Source organism: Haliaeetus leucocephalus, unplaced genomic scaffold, assembly GCF_000737465.1.
Source record: "Haliaeetus leucocephalus isolate CR32 unplaced genomic scaffold, Haliaeetus_leucocephalus-4.0 Scaffold866, whole genome shotgun sequence".
NCBI lineage: Eukaryota > Metazoa > Chordata > Aves > Accipitriformes > Accipitridae > Haliaeetus > Haliaeetus leucocephalus.
Window position 1 is genome coordinate 2,399,499 of NW_010973302.1, and position 19,738 is coordinate 2,419,236.

A 19,738-nucleotide genomic window follows, 5' to 3' on the forward strand; every position below is an offset into this window, starting at 1 on the left:
CCAATGTCTCCAAGGAGGACCTCAAGTTTAGAGGCTGGCATTTAAGCCAGTGATCAGGTATGTTAAGTGCCCTTGTGGGTCCCAGCCATTGTGGTGGGCCTTTTATATGGTTTTATTTGAAGAAGAACAGAGGGAGCAGCATCCCCCCTGCCCTGAACCTGTGGGAGCAGCTCGTGGTGGCCTCCATGCAGGTTCTTCCACTACAGCCACCCACTGGCCACAAGTTGGGGACTGGGAGTCCATCAGGCAGACAAGGGTGCAGCTGCCTGCTCAGCTGCTCTTAAAAACACCTTCAAATGGCAGAATTATGCCTCCGACGGTTCGGTTGCTGGCCCGGTAGTTGTTCTTCCCCAGTCACAAATACATGACTATTTTTACTGCAGTTTATTTTTAATCATGTTGGGATTCAGCAGCTGTTACACCATCACAGAGCTGCATGAACCAGATCTTCAGAGCTTTACCATTAGTCACAAAAAAATCAGCTTACTTTTAAATACAGTTTCAGGGACATCCTGGGAAGCGTTTCCTATGCAAATCACACCTGGATCCCAGAGTAAAACCACAGCATAAGTGTCGATGAATATTACATGTAGAGCTATTGCAGACTGCACTGCTAACGATCATTTCTGTCGCTTTTAACCCAAGACAAACACGTATTTGAGCAATTTCATGCCACCATCTAACATTTTGAAGAGCTTGCAGTGAGAACACTATATAATGTGGTATGCAGACATTTCAGGTCTGAAATGTTCTTTTTTTCCCACTGATTGTAAGAGGACTTGAAGAGGACAAATACACCATATGGCGTTTGCTTGTGAATAGTTGCCTTTGACATTTTCAAAGGCAGAGTTTGATTTTGAAGTAGTACAATACTCGGGTGAATGTAGTCCTCTCAAAGTGCATCTTCACTTTCCAAGACCGTGCTCATTTTGAACTGCCATCTGGCTGCTGTCGGAACTGGTTTATAACAATCACGTTGCTAAATTCAGAGAGTAGGATTTTATTTATCAATAAAAGGAGAATCTGTCTTAAAAAGACGACCTTCTCTCATGGGGGCTTACTCCATCGGCTCTTGGGCTGCAGCAGAATAGATTGCAACAAAAGGACCTCAAAAGGGTTGCTTTGATTAATCTTGCAGTGCAAATAAGGTGGTTTAGGAAGCCTGTATAAATTTTTATTAAGCGTTGGAGAGAATAAATCCAAGTACATCTTTGACAGGACAGACTATACCTAAAAATATAATTAATTCCTGTGATATGTCACTGCTTCATGAAGTGTTTGTGTGTACACACAGATGGTATATTGTTTTAAGTTTAAGCAATATATAATATTCCTCCCAGAAAATGGCAATAGATGTAGGTAAAGGTGATTCAAGGTGTGATTTGAACTCTCTGCTTACCCTCTGTGCTTCAGTGTCCATGGGTGAGAACCATGCGGGGCACATCTGATGACCGCTTAGTGCTTGGGCACTAGCTCTGTCCTCATGGGAATTCCTGCCTAGGTCATACTGGTGGTGGGATAAATATCTGGGACAAAATCTGGGGTAATTAAACAAAACTTTGATAGTCCAGGCTGCAGAATGGAGCAGGTAAGAATAACGGGTGTGTGGGATTGGCTTTGTGATCAGGGACAACAGAGGGAAGAACTGTGATACATTTGGGGTTTTTTTTGAAGAATAAGGAGTTTCTCAGAGTTTCTCATTATATCCTATTTTTATACAGCTCTGCACTAGAAGGACACTTTATAAAACCGATTTCAACAGCCTAAGTCTAGTGCCAACTCTAATGCAAACAGTCCACAGTGGAGCAGCTTGAACCTCACAGCTCGGTTAAAACCACTGTCACAAAACAGCTGCTAAAAATACAAAATCTTCCAGCTCTGCAGAGCCTTCACCCCAGTCTCACATCCACCCTTGGCACGGGTTGCTTGGGCACCTGGGGCTGTCACCACCTCGTCCGTAGCACTGTAGACACCCATTAGCGACTGCCAGCTCTGCTGGGGGTGCAGAGGGAGCAGGAGGGAATGGGCTGGTGGAGATGCCGTGTCTCACTGCCTTGGCCCGTGCTTCTCCATCCCTCGCTGCCTGTTACTGCATTTCCTTCCATAACTGCCACCAAAAACCAGCAAGGCACCGCTGGGCAATTCTTAAAACTATTTAAAAGGAGCTGGTCTACATTTCTAACTGTACACAAACCAGTTTGGGTTTTTGACTCAACAAATGTGGGTGTAATGCCAACCGTGTTTGCATGTTTTTTCCCCTTGTCATTTCTCCTCTGCTGCACATTGACATTTCAGTGCAAGAAGGGCAATGCCAGGTTAGCAAACACCCTGGGAATGCCGTACCTCCGGCGGTGAGCTGTGTGGCTCCGGCACCAAGCAGGCAGTGCTGGGCTGGCTGCTTCTCCGTGGTTATTGCAGCAACTATTTTAAAATCCGGGGGCGCTTCTACTAGTCCCGCTGGCGCTTCAGGAGGGACGTGGAGATCAATGGAACAGCTTGAACTCAGCCAGGTCCAATTATAAAGGGAGGCTGAGCTCCAGGATGAGTAACCATCTGGCTGCGAACGGGGCTGGGCGATGGGACAGGCAGAACCATCGTGTTTCTGTGCAGTCACCCCGCTGCTCTTGGAGCAAGAATAGGGTGGGTCGATGTCAGATGGATGGGTTTGGAATGACAATTTAATAAAGAAAAATTTCCTTTAAAAATACATGCTGTCTGCCCCCAAATCCTGCTGGCCACTGTTAACTGCCTAAGTGCCAGCAGGAGCGCGCAGCACAGAGCCATGGTAAAAAGCCTCTTGCCCTACACAAGTTCAGTGCTGCATCTCCCCATGTGAGAAGAAGGACAGTGAAAACACGCTGCTGATGGGAGATGGGATGGGGAAGAGAGCACATGAGCAAACAGAGGTGATGAAATATCCCTGCTGAGCAATAACACTCAGTAAGGGAAGGAAATAGTTTCAGCCTGAAGCATTTTTGCTCTGTTCTGCAAGGGACCTGTGCTCATGAGCGGCTGAGTGCTGGGAAGCTGCTGGTCATCCAGGTAAATCCTTCTCTAAAACACTCAACAGCGTTACGAGAGGTGGAAGGTGAAAGGAAAGATGCCCTGTGCATGAACTGGGCTCAGCCAGGCACAGCACAACTTCTGTGCGTGTGTGCACATATAGAAATGCACGTGTTTCATGAGCTGAATGCCCCGGGGAGCCTCTGGATCTGGCCTCTGGATTGGAAAGGTTTGTTTCCATCCTTACTGTTCCATCTTTTCCTCTCAGCACAAAGCTCAGCCACATCTCTTCAGCCTCCTTCGCCTCTGGAGATGTGAATTCCTTCTCCATGATGAGAGCTCCTTGGCACTGTTGTAGGAATAAAAACACAAATGCAGAGGATCAGAGCTGTCCACGTACAAATGATCTGCTCTTTCAGCTTGCTGGAGGTGGTTGATACTTGAGTTATTCCATCCCGGAGTCAGTAGCCCATATTTTTAGGAGTTTGAGAAGCCTAACCATGTTTGTGGATGGGCAGCATTCACATCCTACCAAAGAAGACCCATCAGTTCCCAAAGCTGTCACTGCTGGGGAGGAGGAGACCTTCAACTGAGAAGGTCTCCTCAGGCTCAAGAGTCAATCGTTTGGCCCAGCTGGGTACAAGGAAGGCTAGGCAAGGCAAGAGGGATGTGCAGACTCCTGCCGTCTGTCCGGTGTAGATAAACAGTCCCCAGGGAGGTCTAGAAACAAGAGACGACCCTCCTGGAAATGGTTAAAAACGATTTGGAGGGGCCTCCAGATTTTCCTTGTGTAAGCCCATGCAACTGTCAGCTGTGAAAGGAAGGAAGAAAAGCCTCTCTCTCCAGAGAAGATGGTATATGATGGTTATTCATCGCATGCTGAAAAGGCTGTCACTGGAGCAAAACAAGGCCTTACATTTGAGTGCTTCTGCCGCTAATTCAGTGTGCTGAGCAGCTGGAGCCCTCTGTGGTCCCACCAACTGAGATATAGCTCATTATTCTCTTCCTACAAAAGGATGCAGAGAAATTAGCTTTTCTAGCCAAAATTAGCAGCAAATCAGGGGCTCGCATCACCCATGCATGGCCCGTGCTGTCTCTCGGCCACGGCTGCTGTACATCTCATCCCGCTGTCTGCTTCTGGAGCTGCACCCCACCGCTTTCTGAGTGTTGCCGGAGCAAGATGGGCTTTCCCTGGGCTGGGTGAGCTTCTCCATCCTCCCATGGCAGAGGGACAGGCTTGGCTGGGGACAGAGACAGTGCTGGCACGTGGAGTCGTGCATCTGTAGAGAGCTGGCAGTGGCAGTTTGTTTGTGTGTCACCTCTTAATCCTCAGCCAGGCTGTGCCTTCGCTCAGTCTCTGATGAAGAAACAAACGGGAAACTGAAGGCAATGGTGGCAAAAGTGTCAGCCCGTGAACTGCTGAGCAACAAACAGAAGTATTTAATCACAGAGTCATTTACAGAGGGGCTGAACAGCAGGAGCCTTAGTTTCTTCCTCTGGCTGTGACTTCTCTGTCTCCAGAGACACCGACTGACACTTCGCACCGACTGAACTGGCTCATTAAAAATGACACATGGGCAAGACCTGTTTGTCATCTCTCCACCGGGCGACGGTCTGTTCCCGCAGCAGGTACTTTGTTGCTCTAAATGATGTTCCTCAAATGCGCAAACACAGTAGCTGCCAGTAAATGCTAAGATCTTCCATCCTCTCACCTGCCACTTTAAGTTGTTCCCCCAGGAGCTATGTGGTGTCTCTGTGCTGTTGCATCTTCGGATGAGCATCCCTGTGCACATACTCAGTTTCCATTAGCCGATTCTTACTTCCCAACTCGGTGGTTAGGAACAAGGCAGAGTGCTGCTGCGGGACTCGCTCTGCGGCCTGCTTCAAGCTGGCCAGCTGAGTGCCCAGGGGTAAAATCACCCCAGCTCTGTGTGTGTGTCCTTAATCTCATCTGTAAAATGGGGGGAATGCAAAAAAATGCTTTGAGACCGGTTGATGAAAAGAGTGAGGTATCCTCTGGTTTTCTTCTCCAATCGTTAAGCTTTCATAGAATCATAGAATGGATTGGGTTGGAAGGGACCTTTAAAGATCATCTAGTTTAGGGCAGTGAAGTTATCATGAGTGCGCCGAGTGGCAGCCCACAGGGAACCCACCTCCTGCACCAGCGCATCCAGGGAAAGGGCAGACACCGAGCCCGCACACCCCAGCTACTGCGACTCCGCTTCTGGCCCCGTTGGACCTGCTGAGCTGTTTGCTCAGCAGCAGCCATGAAAGAGCCAGGATCTGCTCTTTGAGGAGATGGATAGAGAAAAGAGGGGGTGGAGGGAGAAACCGTGGGAAGCCATGGGTAGGCAGATGGAAGAAGTGGAGCTGAGCGGTGGATTCAGGGACTCCCACCAGGTACCAGAGGCCTGTTTGCACCTGGGGTGCAGAACTGCATCCTCCTTCGGGAGGATGTCCCCAAGCCAGGGCTGTCACTTTGGAGGACAACTCTTTCCCAGCCCCTGGGCAGGTGGGAAGAATTGTGTTTCCCGGTTAAAAGTCTGTTTGATTTCAGAGTTGTGCAGCTCTTGCAGCTGTGCGCTGTCTTAGGCGAGGACGGACCGCCCTCTGCAGGGGAGCTGATAAAAGTGGGGTTCCTGGCCTCTCTAATTCGTGGCCTGGATTAAACCCTACAGATCAACCCCACAGGGGACCCAAACTGATGACAGCACCCAGGGCGAAAGCTCTGCCACGACCTTACACCCTCCATCAGCCTTCCATTTTTAGTCCTCGTGATGTGCAGAAGAGCTGCAGGGCGAGGGTGTACCAGCGGCCCATGATTTGACATCGAGTTTTTTCCCACTGCAGGGAGAAATAATGGGATCACACCTATTTGGCATACGTGTGAGCAGTGCAGAGCGGCTGTAGGTCTGGGTTTGCAGGGTGATGAGTGTTCCCTACTGCTGTGAACGAAGCCAGGAGATGCTTTGTGTTGCTGAATTGCATCTGGTAGGTTTTCTCCAGCAAAGTATTTAAGCACGTCATCATCAAGCAGGTCAGCAGAGTCATTTAAGTCAATGGGGATTATTCTTGTGCTTTGTTCGTGCATGCGCTTTGTTCGCCTGGGTTGGTATTTAAGTAACAGAGGTTAGAACAGAAAAGGAGATTATGCTGTTTCTGGTGATCTGAGTCCACACTGTGCAGGTGCTGAGGCCACCTGGATTGTATCAATGTGTCTAAAAAACATAAATTCCTGTCTTCAGCTTTGACAGTACATTCACCGCACTCTCTGACAAAGAAGGCAGAAGGGAGGAACCTCTTCCTGTGTGGGACTGAACACTGATAGGTGTACCTGCTAAATTAGGTGGCTTTTAAAACCATATATTATTTATATTTGTATATTTTAAAACCAATATTTTAAAACTATGTTGGAGACTGCTTTTTCTCTCATAGAGAGAAGCCTGTGATCTACTGGGTGAGCTCAAAATAAGAAGTCCAAATCTTTCTGAACAGTAACCTGGTGCTGCCCCCAGTTTGCTCATTAACTCTGCACTCCCACTCCCCCCCCAGATATTTGGGACAGGGCTAATGTACAGCTCACATTCAGACGAGTTTATCAGCAGCTGAAAAAGTACAAAGTCTTGTTGTTCAGGCCTTTGTATGTACTGCTGGAAAGTAAGACAGTATCCAAAAAGCAACATGTACAGCTGCTAGCCCCCTGAGTATTCTCCGACAGCCGCAATTTGGAGTCTGCGGGAGCTGTGGGGATCGACTGAGACTGAGGGGAAAGTAATGAACTGACTCTCCTGGGCTCAATCATGCAGAATATACAGAGTGACTGCAGTCCTGCGCTCTTGCTTCCAGGCCTGGCCACACGCTTTCCCTGGGGACTCCGGGGGACCGCTGCGGTGAGGGTTGGCATCTGGAAGGTTTTGCTCCTGACAGCATCTATTCTGCCGGCAGTTTCCCGATTAGGGACTGCCAGCGCCTTTTGTCTTCAACTGACTTCTGGAGCGGTGAAGGAGCAGCCCTGGAGGGTATTAAATGAAGACATTAAATAACAGCAGGGGTGCAAAGGGACCCCAAAACCCTCCTCAGGACAGAAGGGATTGCTCGAGCCTACAGGTCAGCCAGCCTAAGCTGAGGTCCTGCAAAGAAAAGGGAACAAATCCTCCTGGAAGCCGTTTCCAAACACCTGAAGTGGATAAAGGTGGTCGGGAACAACCGGCATAGATTTACTGAGGGCAAATTGTTCCTAACAGCTTTTTGTGATGGCTGCCTGATGGCTTTCTTCCTTCAGCGCGTTGACTTTAGACCTCTGGCCAGCAGGCTCAGAGCAGAGGTAAGATCTGTGGCCTCTGCAGCTCTGTGTCATGCCATCTTTTAGCCTCAAGTGCCTTTCGGCAGTGGCTTCATTCAGCTTCAGCCCACCTGATCCTTGGTTTGGGGAAAATAAGCCTAAACTGGAAAAAAACCTTGCTAGGTAAACAGGTCTGGATTTTCAAGAGGCTCAAGTTCCCTCACTTTCAGAAAAGAGAAAAATCTTGTTTGTGGAAGCTGTCAAGAATCGGAGACTTCCATTCACAGCAGTGCTGATGAAATCTTGATGGAGTTAGGTTCTCTGTAATTTAAACTACAGAAGAGCTTCTGAATAAGTGCCAAATCTCGCTTTATAACAGAAGTTTTGTAGCTGGCTCATAACTCTCTATCCCGATATCTCATAACTAAGACGTCTGACACTGTTCCAAATCCAGATGTCTGCACATTCTAGAAAGTGATACGATGCACAAATGATGTAAAGGATTTATGGCTTTTATTGTTTGTATGAGATATAAAACCTCATCATGTAATTGTTTCTCCTTGATCACATTTTTAATATCAACCTTCTTCTGCAGGAGGAGTTAGATTTTATGATTCAGCTAGCAATATGTGGCCAGTGAGCATACCTGTCAGATGAGTTAAAATACAAAGGAGTCTGAAGAGGACACAGATGTAACACCGTGGGTCAGCAGCTACAACACTGCTTTAGCAGAATCCCATGGATTGCTTTGCCTTCCGCAACGTTCAGCAGGTAAATTGCAGCTCCAAGAGGAAAAGCCGATTCTCTTTAGTGCCAAGCTGGTGCTCTGCTTATCAGCCCATAGTCTCTTTTCTCACTTCTTTCATAGGAAACTAAGCTGATTTGCACTGGTTAGGATGCTACCCTTTGCTAGCCTTATAGAGAAGTCAGGGTGGAGATGATGATATTGCGCTAACAAGTACAGAAAATTGACTCTTTGGGCTTTCAAGCCAGTACAATTTGGAGACCTATGAAGGTTAATGGATCTTTTTTGGCAATTTTCTGTATTATTTTTTCTGTCACTGCCATATGGAGACAAAAGCACACTGTTCTCATTAGAGAGAGTTTCAAGCCTGAGACACCAGTGTAATTGCCTGGGAGCCCAGGCTGAGACCATGGTGTCCATCAGCTTAAAACCAGAAGCAAGACTTATTGAGAGCGCATATGCTGATGGGACTCATCCTTTAACTTTCAAGTCTCACCACTGGCTCTGATCAGTCCCTGCGAGGTCCATTGTCATTCTTCAGCACACGCACACCCCATATTAGAAAAGAGAGAGGCTGAAAAGCGCTGTATGCTGATTTCAAGATCTTAAACCCAGAGGCAATGTCACCAAACCCTTACTGATGGAGTTAGACTCTCCTCTGAGGTGTCTGAGTGACACCTCTTTCCAGCTTAACTCAAGTCAGTGGGACTTTAGGACTTCTAAACTCATAGTGAGTTTAGTGTTAAGTTTTTGGTGCTTTTTATACATGCTTTGGTCAGATAAAGGCGTGACAATCCCCACTTGGTATATACTGAGCGATCAGAAGAGGGCAGTCCTTCCCCTCGGTACTCGCTCTACTTTATGCTTGAATTAATAGTCTCAAAGCCACAAGTTGATGCTGCAGCCTTGTGCTGATATGGTTACATTGGTCAGGGATGTGGATAGAGGCAACCCCTGAATGACATCGCTGCGCTGGAGTAGGGCCCACCGCCAACACAATTCTATCAACAAAGCTGCACTTCAACCTTACTTGCTATTTTAACTGCAGAGCTGCAAGTATGGAATAACTGCGAGGATTACGGTAGTCCTCAGCCCCCTCCCAGATCATCACACAAAACGGACACAGAGCAATAGACCATTTGAGCCTCATGATGAAAATTAATTCGTTACTTCTGCGGTTAAAGGAGGCACATTAAAGACACAAATTTTCTCTCCTGAGCCTAAATTGCCAGCCTCGGTTCAGGTCCTGTGTCCTTCTCCCCTTCCACCAAGACAGTTAAGGAGCTCAGCCACTAGAGAAGAAATATAAGAAACGTGATGTCAGGGAAGATGATTCAGAAGGGCAGATGTAGGGTGCTGTAGATGATCTCTGGAAGAAAGCTGCCAGTTATGAGGATGATGTGGGCAAGGGTCATGTGTGTCTGCCCCAGAGCTGAGAGCTGTGACCACAGCACATATAACCCCACCTGGTTTTAATGCAACTAATACAACTGAACGCAGTGGAGTAGAGGAAGGGGTTTACCCTGATTCCCAGCAGAAAAGTAGATCTATTAGGGGATGAAGGCACCAAAAAGGCTGTGGCCTCCCCCTGCGAAGGCCGCTCTGTGTGGTACCTGTGGTCCCTGCCCCAAGGGGTAAGGCAGGAGCTGGGCAGCCTTTCCTTTACAGGGCACTTGCTTCTGGCCCCACCACGGTGGCCAGATTTGCTCCAGTACAGGTAAATCTGTGCAAACTGCAACCTTATATTCTAGTAGCTCTGTGGCTGTATTAATGGGGCACGAATGCAGAGGGAGGAGAGGGTCATTGGTCAGGATAAGTAAAGTAGCGTGGGGCAGTGTTGAAGGTGGACTGAAGAAACTGAAAATTGATGGAAGCGGGGGAAGAGCCAGAAAGGCAAGATGAAACACCACCTGGTTAGACCATCTCAGGTTTTGTCACCACGTCCGTGGCTGTTCAGGAGCTCAGCAGAGTAGAAGCAACTGAAGATCTGAGGTCAAACGGGTCACCAGCCTAAAAAGCAGGTCAAAAGCAGAGAAAGTAAAACATAAATTAAAAAGCAGCAAATGCCAGACCTGTTAGTCTACAATGACAGTTATATGAATCACTGACAAAGGAATTCATCAGAACTAGGGAGGGACCTGTATCCATGCACGCCAAAGCTCCCTGACTGGGAAGACCTACAGACGCGTATGGATATATGTTTAAGCAAAGTCATCGTTAATCAAGACAGAATTAACAGTGCCACAAAATGTCCCCAGGAGCTGGAGCTTTGTCATCTACACCATTAAATTGTTAGCACAATCCCAGGCATAGCTCTGGATCCGGTCAGCTAGCATTTTCCCAAACAATTGCTGGACACAGTGTGGGAATTAGCACACTATTCCCAAAACACAGTCTGCATGTGAATGTTGGTTTGGATGGTAAAACACTTTAATAGCATGGATATGGGCTGTTCCCATGTGAGCTGGGGAATAGTCTGGACACATTTGATTGCAAAAAAGCTACATGAGAAATTTCAAGCAGGAGAAATTTCAAGAGGAGTGTTCTACTTTAAAAGGTAGAACAAAATTACTGGGCAGAAGTAGAATAAAAATAATGGAAACAGGGTAAAGGTAATTAGCAGTGTTGTTGCTACAAAGATGTAAAAGGGGCAAGGTTTGTGGAGAGAAGTAATATCTTTTAGTGGAATTGGTCTAATAAAAGATATTCTTTTTCTTCAAAAACCTTGCCTGGAGGTAACGATCATCTTTACTGCCTAGTTCCTGCTATAGTCTCATAATGTAAATGAGAAGAGTCATTAGGGTCATCCCTCTATATGAGGCTTAGTCTAAACATAGTTAAACCTCAGCACTTTTTAACAGAAATAAAAGAGAAGAAGGTGAAGATGCCAGTTTTTATCAAGCCACAGAAACTTTCTTACTGAGAGATGGCTTGTCTGCTAGTCTGTAGTGTAAAAATTTCTGAGATTGGAGGTAGATAAATGACTGTTTAAATAATCCTTTGTTCAGCAGCTGTATATATATAGCTACTTTATCAGTGTATTTATGGGAGTGACAGTGTAGGTGTTGAGGCAGCACTACAGAGGGAAGGAAAAGAGCCCTGGATCTAGGTGAGTAGAACAGAGAAGTGATTTTTTTTTTTAATTTACATTAAGCATCAGTGATACAAAAAACAAGAACACCGAGTCCAGCTCTGGTGATGTTGCTTTAAGTAGGATATTTGAAAAACTGGAAATGTTACAGAAGGGAGAGACAAAATTATCTCAAGGATGGGAAACAAAAGTCTTCTGTTTAATTTATCAGACAGACTCAGTTACAATCAGGAAGGTTTATCATGAGAAAAATGAAACAGGAAGTATCTGACTCTGTGATTTACAAAGAGAGACAGAACCGGCAGCAAGCGATCAAAAGTCCAGGAAAACTCAAATGGGAAATACAGCATGGGTTTAGGAGAGTGGAAGTGATTTAAGAAAAATCACCTTGATATATACCTTCAAACTACACTCGGATGACTTTTGGGAGATGCATTTTACTTCAGCACAAACCGCTGGCTTCCTCTGAAGAGGAACCCCAGTAGAATGCAATGGCCTGTATATGCAGGAAATCTGCTATTATAATCAAATAGTCTCCTGTCGTATTAACAATTTCTGAATGAATTCGCGCCCTGTAGCGAGTGAGCTGTGAAACTGCCTGAGGCTGCTCCTGTACAGCCAAAAGAGAGAGAGCAGAGCTGTGACAGTTGGCTTTAAGGGGTTGAGGAATGCCAAGGGCTCCCAGTTGTTCTCTTGGCAACAGCAAAGCAACAACATCATGTGCGCCAAAAGAAACTCTTCTGCGCTGAGGACCAAATATGGTGATAAAAGTCCTCAGGAGGAAGAAGAAATGACTGCTTCTCTTGTTCTATAGCACAGGCTGGTTGCATGAATTAGCTGTAAATCTAACAGTCGCTTGGTGGCTATGTAGTAGCATGAGATGAAGAACAGGCTTGGGAAAGCAGGGTCCCATGCTGCATGGGATTGCTGTCCATGTAGATCAGACATAAAGCACCCCTGTTGTCTTAGGACAAGACAAGTTTGCATCATCACGACATGCTGTAGCATGACAGATCACTACGGGATGCTGCTGCCCACCTGTACGAGGCTGGGGTTGTGTTAAGGCATGAATCCTGGTACAGACCTCCTCTCCATGACGATGTGTAGCTTTAAAAAGCTTTGGAGGATCGGAGTCTGGATTTGAGAATGAATGTAACTGATATGAAGGGGCTGCTGGGAGAAAACACTGGTGCAAAAGTAGTGGGTGTGCGCTCTAGAAATGAAAGGTCTCCCTCCCATTAAAAATTGTTGCTGGGAGTTTCAGACCCTGCAGCCCTGCCAAATCCCATTCCCTGGGGTGGAGGTTTTTCTCTTCTGGGACTAATTACAACACAGCTTTCAAGACAGTTGTTCTTTCACAAGGAACTGTTATGCAGTATATTTCAGCAAGGTGTTAACTGTTCATTAGATACATTGGGCAAGATCCTCAACCAGCCTAAAATAACATGGGTTTACAGCAATATTGATTTATGCTATTCGGGTATGAAGTCCGGCATTTTTAAATGCCTTCAATTTGGGCTATTTTTAGGCAGGTACAAAGTCATGACCTTGCACGTCATTTTAGCAGTCTCCTTTGTTTATAGGTGCAGCACCACATTATTCAGAAATGTTTCAAAGCCATCACAGTCATGCTGACGGGGGGGGGAAAGCAGCAGAATATGCCCTTCGTGACAGGCCTCAAAATCATGATTAGAAGAGGAGGTTTTGATTAAGTGGGTTTATATACTGTTACGGTTACTATAGCAACTCTGCTTCTTTTAACTGCACAGTGCTCCTCTGTACATCTAACAATTTAAATCACGTTAAGTGCCAGGAGAAGATTAACACTGGAAAACACCTCAGAGTTTGGGCGGGAGAGGAGACGGACGGGGTCTCAGGTGAGGAGAGCGGTCGTGTTTCACACCGCCGTACCTTCCCGCTCCCAAACGCTGTGAAAGCTTAGCTGGGGAAGAGGAACATTTCTATGAAGAAGGTGAGTCCAGTGTGAGGACAAACAGCCCGGCGTTGTTATGAAAAGTGACGCTTTCTCAGACCGCAGCTCTTTCCTGGGCCTGGCAGTTTTCGCGCTGGCCTGCAGCATGAGCTGCCTCGCCGCCTAGCTGCCAATGGAGGGGAATCTAACCCTGTGGCCCCTGCCACTGGGAACCGGCGTCCATCTTGCTTCAAATAACTCTACTCGGGGGGGGAACCCCCTCTCCCCGCCACCTTCCTCCTGCTTCGCCTTTCCCGCCCAGCCGCCCTCCCCGCCGCCATGTTGCCTCCCCGTCCCCTCAGGCGACACCCTCCGCCCCGCCCCCTTCCTGGAGCCCCGCCCCTCCACGCCGATTCGCCATCGCGCCTGGCCTAATTAACATATAACAGGCCGCGCCCGGCCAGCGTTTACCACTCCGCCTAGAGCGGAGAGCCGCGGGGGAGAAGGCTCGTTGGCCGAGCGCCGCCGCCGGCTTCCTTTTCATTGGCTGGGCCCGGTTGTCAGTCATGGGGAACACCCCGCCCTCCGGAGTGTCCCTCCCTGGCGCCTCCTTGTTCGCTCCATTCAGTGGCGGGTTTCCGAGGCGGACGGAGCTCCGGCGGATGGGAGCTGCTGTTGCACAATAGAAACAGGTCCTCGGCCAGCATCACGCAGAGGGCAGCAGCCGCAGGAGGAGGTAGATCCCGTTCTGGTAACAATTTTACAATTGCAATGGCGTACGAAAGGCCTCTGTCTCTTTACAAACCCGTATCTTGAGGGCGTTTTCTCCACAGCCTCGACCCTCGCTGCCTTTCCCCCTCCAGTGCCTCCTCCCTTCTGAAACCTCTCCCCTGCCGCCTGCGTGTTGCCAGGGTGAGGAGAGGGCGTTCGCTTCGTCCCCCTGGCCACCGAGCTGTAGCCGGAGGTCTGCGGTAGGCAGGACCGGGCCGGGACCGGGAGGGCCGGGGCGTAGGGCCGGCCCCGTCCCGCCGTGAGGGGGTCCGAGGCCCACCCGGGAACGGGAAAGGAGGGGATGGAGGGAGCTCGGTGTCCCTGGGGCCGACCGAAGTCGTTCCTCCCCCGTTTGTTGGGAGGCCCCGAGGCTCGGCCTGCTGCGGGGAGCCCCCCTGCTTCCACCCCGGGGGGCAGCGGAGGCCGCCCGCCCGCTGCAGCCCGCTGCCCTCGGCCCGGCGGCAGGTGGAAACCACTAAAAGCGGCTGTTTTGCTTCGGAGGAAACAGGACGTGCGCTGCCAAAGGCCGTGCAGCGGTACGTGTTTACCAGCTGTCAAAATGGGTGAGAAATTCAGCTGCCACCCTTCGAGAACGACACCCCCCCCCCCTTCACTGGTGGCAGCTCCTGGGGTCAAGGCCGGGAGGATGCTCCCCCAAACTTGCCAAATTCAGGCTACAGCTGCTTCTGCAGCTCCTCGGCGTTGGCTGACGTTGCCCCCTCATGCCGGCTTTCAGCCCGCGGTGAACTTTTATGGCGCGGCCCTAAAAGCCAGAGAGCAAAAGTTGGGAAGCGGCAGAGCGTTGGGAGAGGAAACGCTGTCAGGCTGCCCGGTGGTTTTTAGAGCTGGTCTCTGCGGTCCGTGGGCTTTTGCCTCTCTGCTCTGTGTTAAAAGAAGCGGCGGTGGCTGTTCAAAATGCCACCGTCGCAGGTCCCGCGTTCCTCTTGGCCTCGCTGCAGCGTAACGTTATAAACGGTATTAGACAAGTGCTGGTCTCTGAGCAACTTGGTGTGTTACGTCACGGCACGAATCTCTTAACTAATTGAAGAAACGGGAAAACTTGCAGCGTGTTGTTAAAGGGCTGGTAAAAAAGGACGATCTTGCAGCCAAGCGAGCTACTAATTATTTGGTATCTTTGTGTTCTTCGTTCCAAAAAGTTAGTAGTGAACAGCAAAGGGAAATTTTCTAGGTATGTGTGTAAACACGTGGGTAATAGAAAGAGCTAGGCAGAATAGCAAACTCTGCGAGTAATCCGTGTGTGTGTGCAGCCAGCAGTGTCTAACGTGATGTTGGCTCTACTAGACGTGGTAAGGTCTGCAGAAATTTAGACTGAGCAGGTATTTTTAAGAGAAAGTGTGTATTACAGTCCCAGGACAAAACTTCTGATAATCCTGTGCGGTAGCGTTACAAGTCAGCAGTGTCAGTACAGACAAGATTTGAAGCTTTTTCTTCTGCAAACTGAGAAAGAAGCTGTCAAAAAAATGCATGGTGGTGTGCCATGCTTGAGTGAGTACTAATTGGATGTTCATCTTTACTACTGGTGGGAGCACCTTTACTGCAACAGAAGGAGCACTTTGCTGTTACTAGGGCTGGTAACTAATTGTGTATGGATAGTTTTTCAGATTCTTCTGTAATTTAAGCAGGATTTTTTTTTAAAGCCCTAACTGTAGTGCACACCAAGGTTTATAAGTGGTTGGCAGGCTTATACTTCACCTGATTGGCACTGAATTAGCAAGCAGCTCAGTTTCTCTGTGCTTATTGCTGAGCTGTTCTCCCAGGAAGAATTCCCTTTTGTAAGTGTGTAGCAGTTGTTGAGAACATTCTCATTACTCTCGCAACTTATATCCAAAAAAATCTGTATCTTTGAACTCAAGAAAACAGCTCTAATACAGAGATGTGCCAGTTCTCCAGAATAAAGCAACAGTGGCTTTCTCTTTATTTCTGCAATCTTTCTGAGGATTCTGCAGGATAAGGCCTTTGTCCCGCACATGTAGATGTGCTTACCTTTACTACCGGTAGCCCTCCCAGTTAGACAAATGAAATAAAATAAAAAATGTGAATACATTTTCTTGTCAGATTAGGCCCAAAATACTGCTGCTGCAGTTTCCACAGTACAAGATAATGGACTTTCTGATGCTTAAGAAAAATATTTAGGTCAGATCCATTAATATATAAAAAAATAGCTCTCTGATGTTGTGTGGTAAGAGCTTTTATGAACCAAGGCTCCAATACCAAACAATTTAGTCTTACTTTCTAGTTATGCTGCAAGAAGTTTTCTAATATTGTAAGTTAAAGTAATTCAGAGAACATACGCTCTTTTTACAAAGGTGTTCCGACATTATTCTCATTTGAATTTGCCAAAGTGTGCTTTATTTGCTGAATGTTTCAAGCCTCAAGTTGTGAACTTACTTACCCTACTTAAGTACTTTATATCTAACTTTTCTCCTTGTTGAATTGGTTGCCTTAGAATAAGAGGGAAGAAAAGTAGTTTCAAGATCTGCTTCCAAAATGATAACGCTCACCACTGCTGAACATTTTATTAGTAACACCCGCCCATACGATTGTTCCTTTTACTTTGCAGATCTCAAGGTACCTTAGAAATGTCCTTTAAAATGATGGCTCAGGACTTTGCTGGAAGGAACCTGAAATGGTATTACCACCATTTTCTGCTAACTTCCCCCAACAGCATCTGGTCAGCTCGGGGAGTCAGAGGTGCTGAGTTGCTGTGCAGAACTGCGTTGCCCAGCCTCGTCTCTCCGCTCCTTCCTCCGCACATGTACGCGCTGGGGTGGTCCCCTTGTAAAATGGAAGTGTCCCCTTTCCCCCTTGATCTGCAAAGCACCTGCTGCAGTGCTGCAGGTGGTGGGTGCAGGGAAAGCTGCTTTCTTTAAGCAAAAGTCTCATTAGGAGACACATTTATAGTTAATACTTGCGTAATGTAATAATTCTAGACTGCTTTATCATTACTGAAGTGATGAAGCCAGCTAGTGTGTGCCTGGTTTGTGTCACGCTGAGGTAGGCAAGGCTCGTCTGTTTATTAAAAAAAAAAAAAAGGTAATAGAGTGCAATGGTGCATCCACACCAGGCTGGGGATAGTGCAGACTCACGGTATAGATTGCGCTGGGTATATAAGAGAAAATGTTTGTTGGCCCTAGAGCAGTGCTGCTTAAAAAAACACAACCATTTTGGGCCAGAAGGATTGGAAACCTTGTGAGGCCTGTATGGTCTTGAATTAATAATTCCAGCTTGTGTTATCAAAAACAAGTGTCTGTTAGCACATGGGTCTTGGTAATTTCTGTACATGAAAGACTGGAACTGTTCATTTACACAGGATTTCCAGAAGACTTGAAATGTATTTATGTTTAGCCACCCTTCAAACTGAAGGAAGACTGCAAAGTCATCAAGTGCAACTTGCTGTCCACTGAGAGATACTCCTTACTATTAAGGTATAATCCACAAGTCAGGCAGCCTGTGCAGTAATTGAAGCAGACCTTGCTTTAATTGAGACTGAGCTTCCTGACTCTCTGAGCAATGTAATTGTACCTTTTAAAAGTATGATGAACCTTTCCCTTAAAAGTAGCTTTTGCAATTTAACAAATCCATAATTGCAGCAGCAAAACATTTGCTCCTAGATAAGGGCACTTGTGCAGTATTGGTAATTAGTTTGACCTGGCCAGATGCCTCCTGATAAGGCACAGAAGAGAGCTGTCATCTGGTATGCTGAAGAATTTAATTCTCTTAAATTGTGACACAGTATGTATGTGATCATAAGTCAAAAATTACCAGTTGTATTGGATTAAATCCAGTGGTGCACCGCAGTCTTGTTTAGTCCTTACCATTGTGAGGTACTGAAAAAAGAAAAATCCTTGTTCTGGTTATGCTGACACATGTTTTAGCAGGAATTTCATTCCTCTTTCAATTCTTCTGCTTTCTTCCCAATTCCTCCTCAGAGGACATTGCACAACCTCAGTCCTCTCTGTATGTTGTCACATCATTGCAACCCCCTATCTTTCCCTCAGTTGACATCCCTCTTCCTTCTCTATCAGCCTCTCCTGTCAAAATTATCTCTCCTTTCTCTTACAGTTAAAGTACCACCATCTCAAGCCTGGCCTCTCTTCTACAAAACCCATCACAAACCATTGAAAAACCTTCCTGCAAAGCAGTGGGACCCAACGCTTATCTCCTTGAAACCAGGTATCAGTTTGGGGACCTTTCTTCCAGACCTGTCCTTGCAGCTTGCTGTCTGCCACAAGTGCTTCCCAAAAACAGGGCTGGCAAATACGAGCCACCAGCCATGAGGCTTCGTGTCCCTTCTTCCTTTCTCACGAGGCCAGAGGAGAAGCGATGCTGCCCAGGGCTGCTTATGTGTTGTCAGTCGGACCATGCTGCATCTCAAGTATTTTTATTGTCTGGTGGTATCTTTCATCTGAGGAGCTGTTAGCTGTAATCCCAAACTCCTGGTGTGAGCTGGTTTTATGGGTGTCCCAGTGCTGCATCTGGCTCGAGCCATCCTGTGAGCTCTGTTTTAAAAAGCATTAAGCTACTAGTGGCATGTATAGATGTAGCCCTGGTTTTTAATCATCAGGGTTACTGGATTGTCCTCTGCACATATTCTTGGGAAGGAGTTAGGACTTTTAAAATAGAAGGAACTGGGCAGATGGGTGGCTTATTCTTGCCAGGCTGGTGGCCTGCAGAGCCAGGAGGAAAGGGTAGGTGAGTCATGGAGAGCCATGGCCACGCTGGCAAAGCACAGAGCTCCTGGAACTTCTACAGAGGAGCATGGACAGGGAATGGGGAAGGATGCTTGCTTTGTGGCTTCAGGGTAGGTCATGTTAAGGTGAGTTTTGAAGGCAGGTTCCTGCTAAAACATGCTTAAAAGTCCGTGACAAACGGAGTTAGAGGATATGTGCGAGATGAGAGGTGGAACAGAAATAGGAAGCAATTAGAAGAGCAAGGAAAGGAAAGCTCGGGACTGAGTAACCAGGCAGGTTTTATGCCGGATATAAATTAACTGGGATCATATCTCTTGGATCGAAACAGAGGGACTGAGTGGAAAAATGAAGCCTGATTCCCCTCACTTGCTGTATGCATCTGAGACCTCCACCAAGAGAATGATTTTAGGTGCCTGTATGGCACCTCAGGGGAGAGGAGCAAGTCTCCTTTCTCACAGAGGAGAGAAGAAAGTAAGATTTGTAAGATTTGAATCACACCCCTGAAAAGTCAGTCTCTCTCTCTCTCTGATTAGAGTTAATTGATCAAGTTAGGAGAAATCTGGGCCACAATCTTGTTTGGTTCTTAAACACTCATTAATTGCAAGGAACTAATTTAAATTTAATTAGAGTAAGATAAGGTGTGGTGTTTGGCCTACTTTTTAATTTCTTGTTTAAGGTGTTTGCTCGTGACAGATTGAAGCCACCCTAACACCAGACTGATGGGATGCGGGCTGAGGTTTGCTGCGATGCTGTAATCACAGATCGTTTTTAGCCTCACGTGCATGAGGAGATGGACTCGCTATTGTGTAACGATGGCAAATAAGCAATGAGAATTAAAACCAGTTAAGACGGAATTTGCCATTCCTAAAGGCTGGTTGTTTTGCAGCACAAATTTAGTTTTGCTTATCTGATCCTGATTTTCAGCTGCCCTGCGTTCTGGCAGACCAGCTGTGTTTAGTCCACTGCTAGCTGGTTTAGGGAGGAATTATCATGTTAAAAGCAACATTTGTTTGTAGTGCTGGCAAGGCTTCCATTCATCCTGTCTCCACACGGTAAATTTATGTTCTTTACCACGAAACAGCTAAACACATGGGTTTCGAGTGGAACTTTTTTCAGTTGCAGGGCCTAAACAAACAAATAAAAGGATGAGAGAAAGGGATCCCGCTCCTCTATGCTTTATGATGGGTAGAAGAGAAACTCGGGTGTACGTGATGATGAAAAA

The 19,738-nt window shown here is 47.1% G+C and overlaps 1 protein-coding gene across 7 annotated transcripts in view; it reads left to right on the forward strand.

Moving 5' to 3' along the window:
* The first annotated feature begins 13,668 nt into the window (after nucleotides 1-13,668).
* The window catches only part of ME2 (malic enzyme 2, NAD(+)-dependent, mitochondrial), a 36,593-nt gene continuing 30,523 nt past the window's right edge, over nucleotides 13,669-19,738 (forward strand). For 4 of the 7 annotated variants that reach the window (XR_775354.1, XM_010583027.1, XM_010583023.1 and 1 more), the window contains exon 1: nucleotides 13,669-13,769. The gene's annotated coding sequence lies outside the window, so the exon portion shown is untranslated. Of the gene's footprint in view, nucleotides 13,785-17,135; nucleotides 17,251-17,887; nucleotides 17,999-19,738 lie in introns of all 7 variants that reach the window. The other 3 variants (XM_010583024.1, XM_010583026.1, XM_010583025.1) reach the window with 3 other exon arrangements.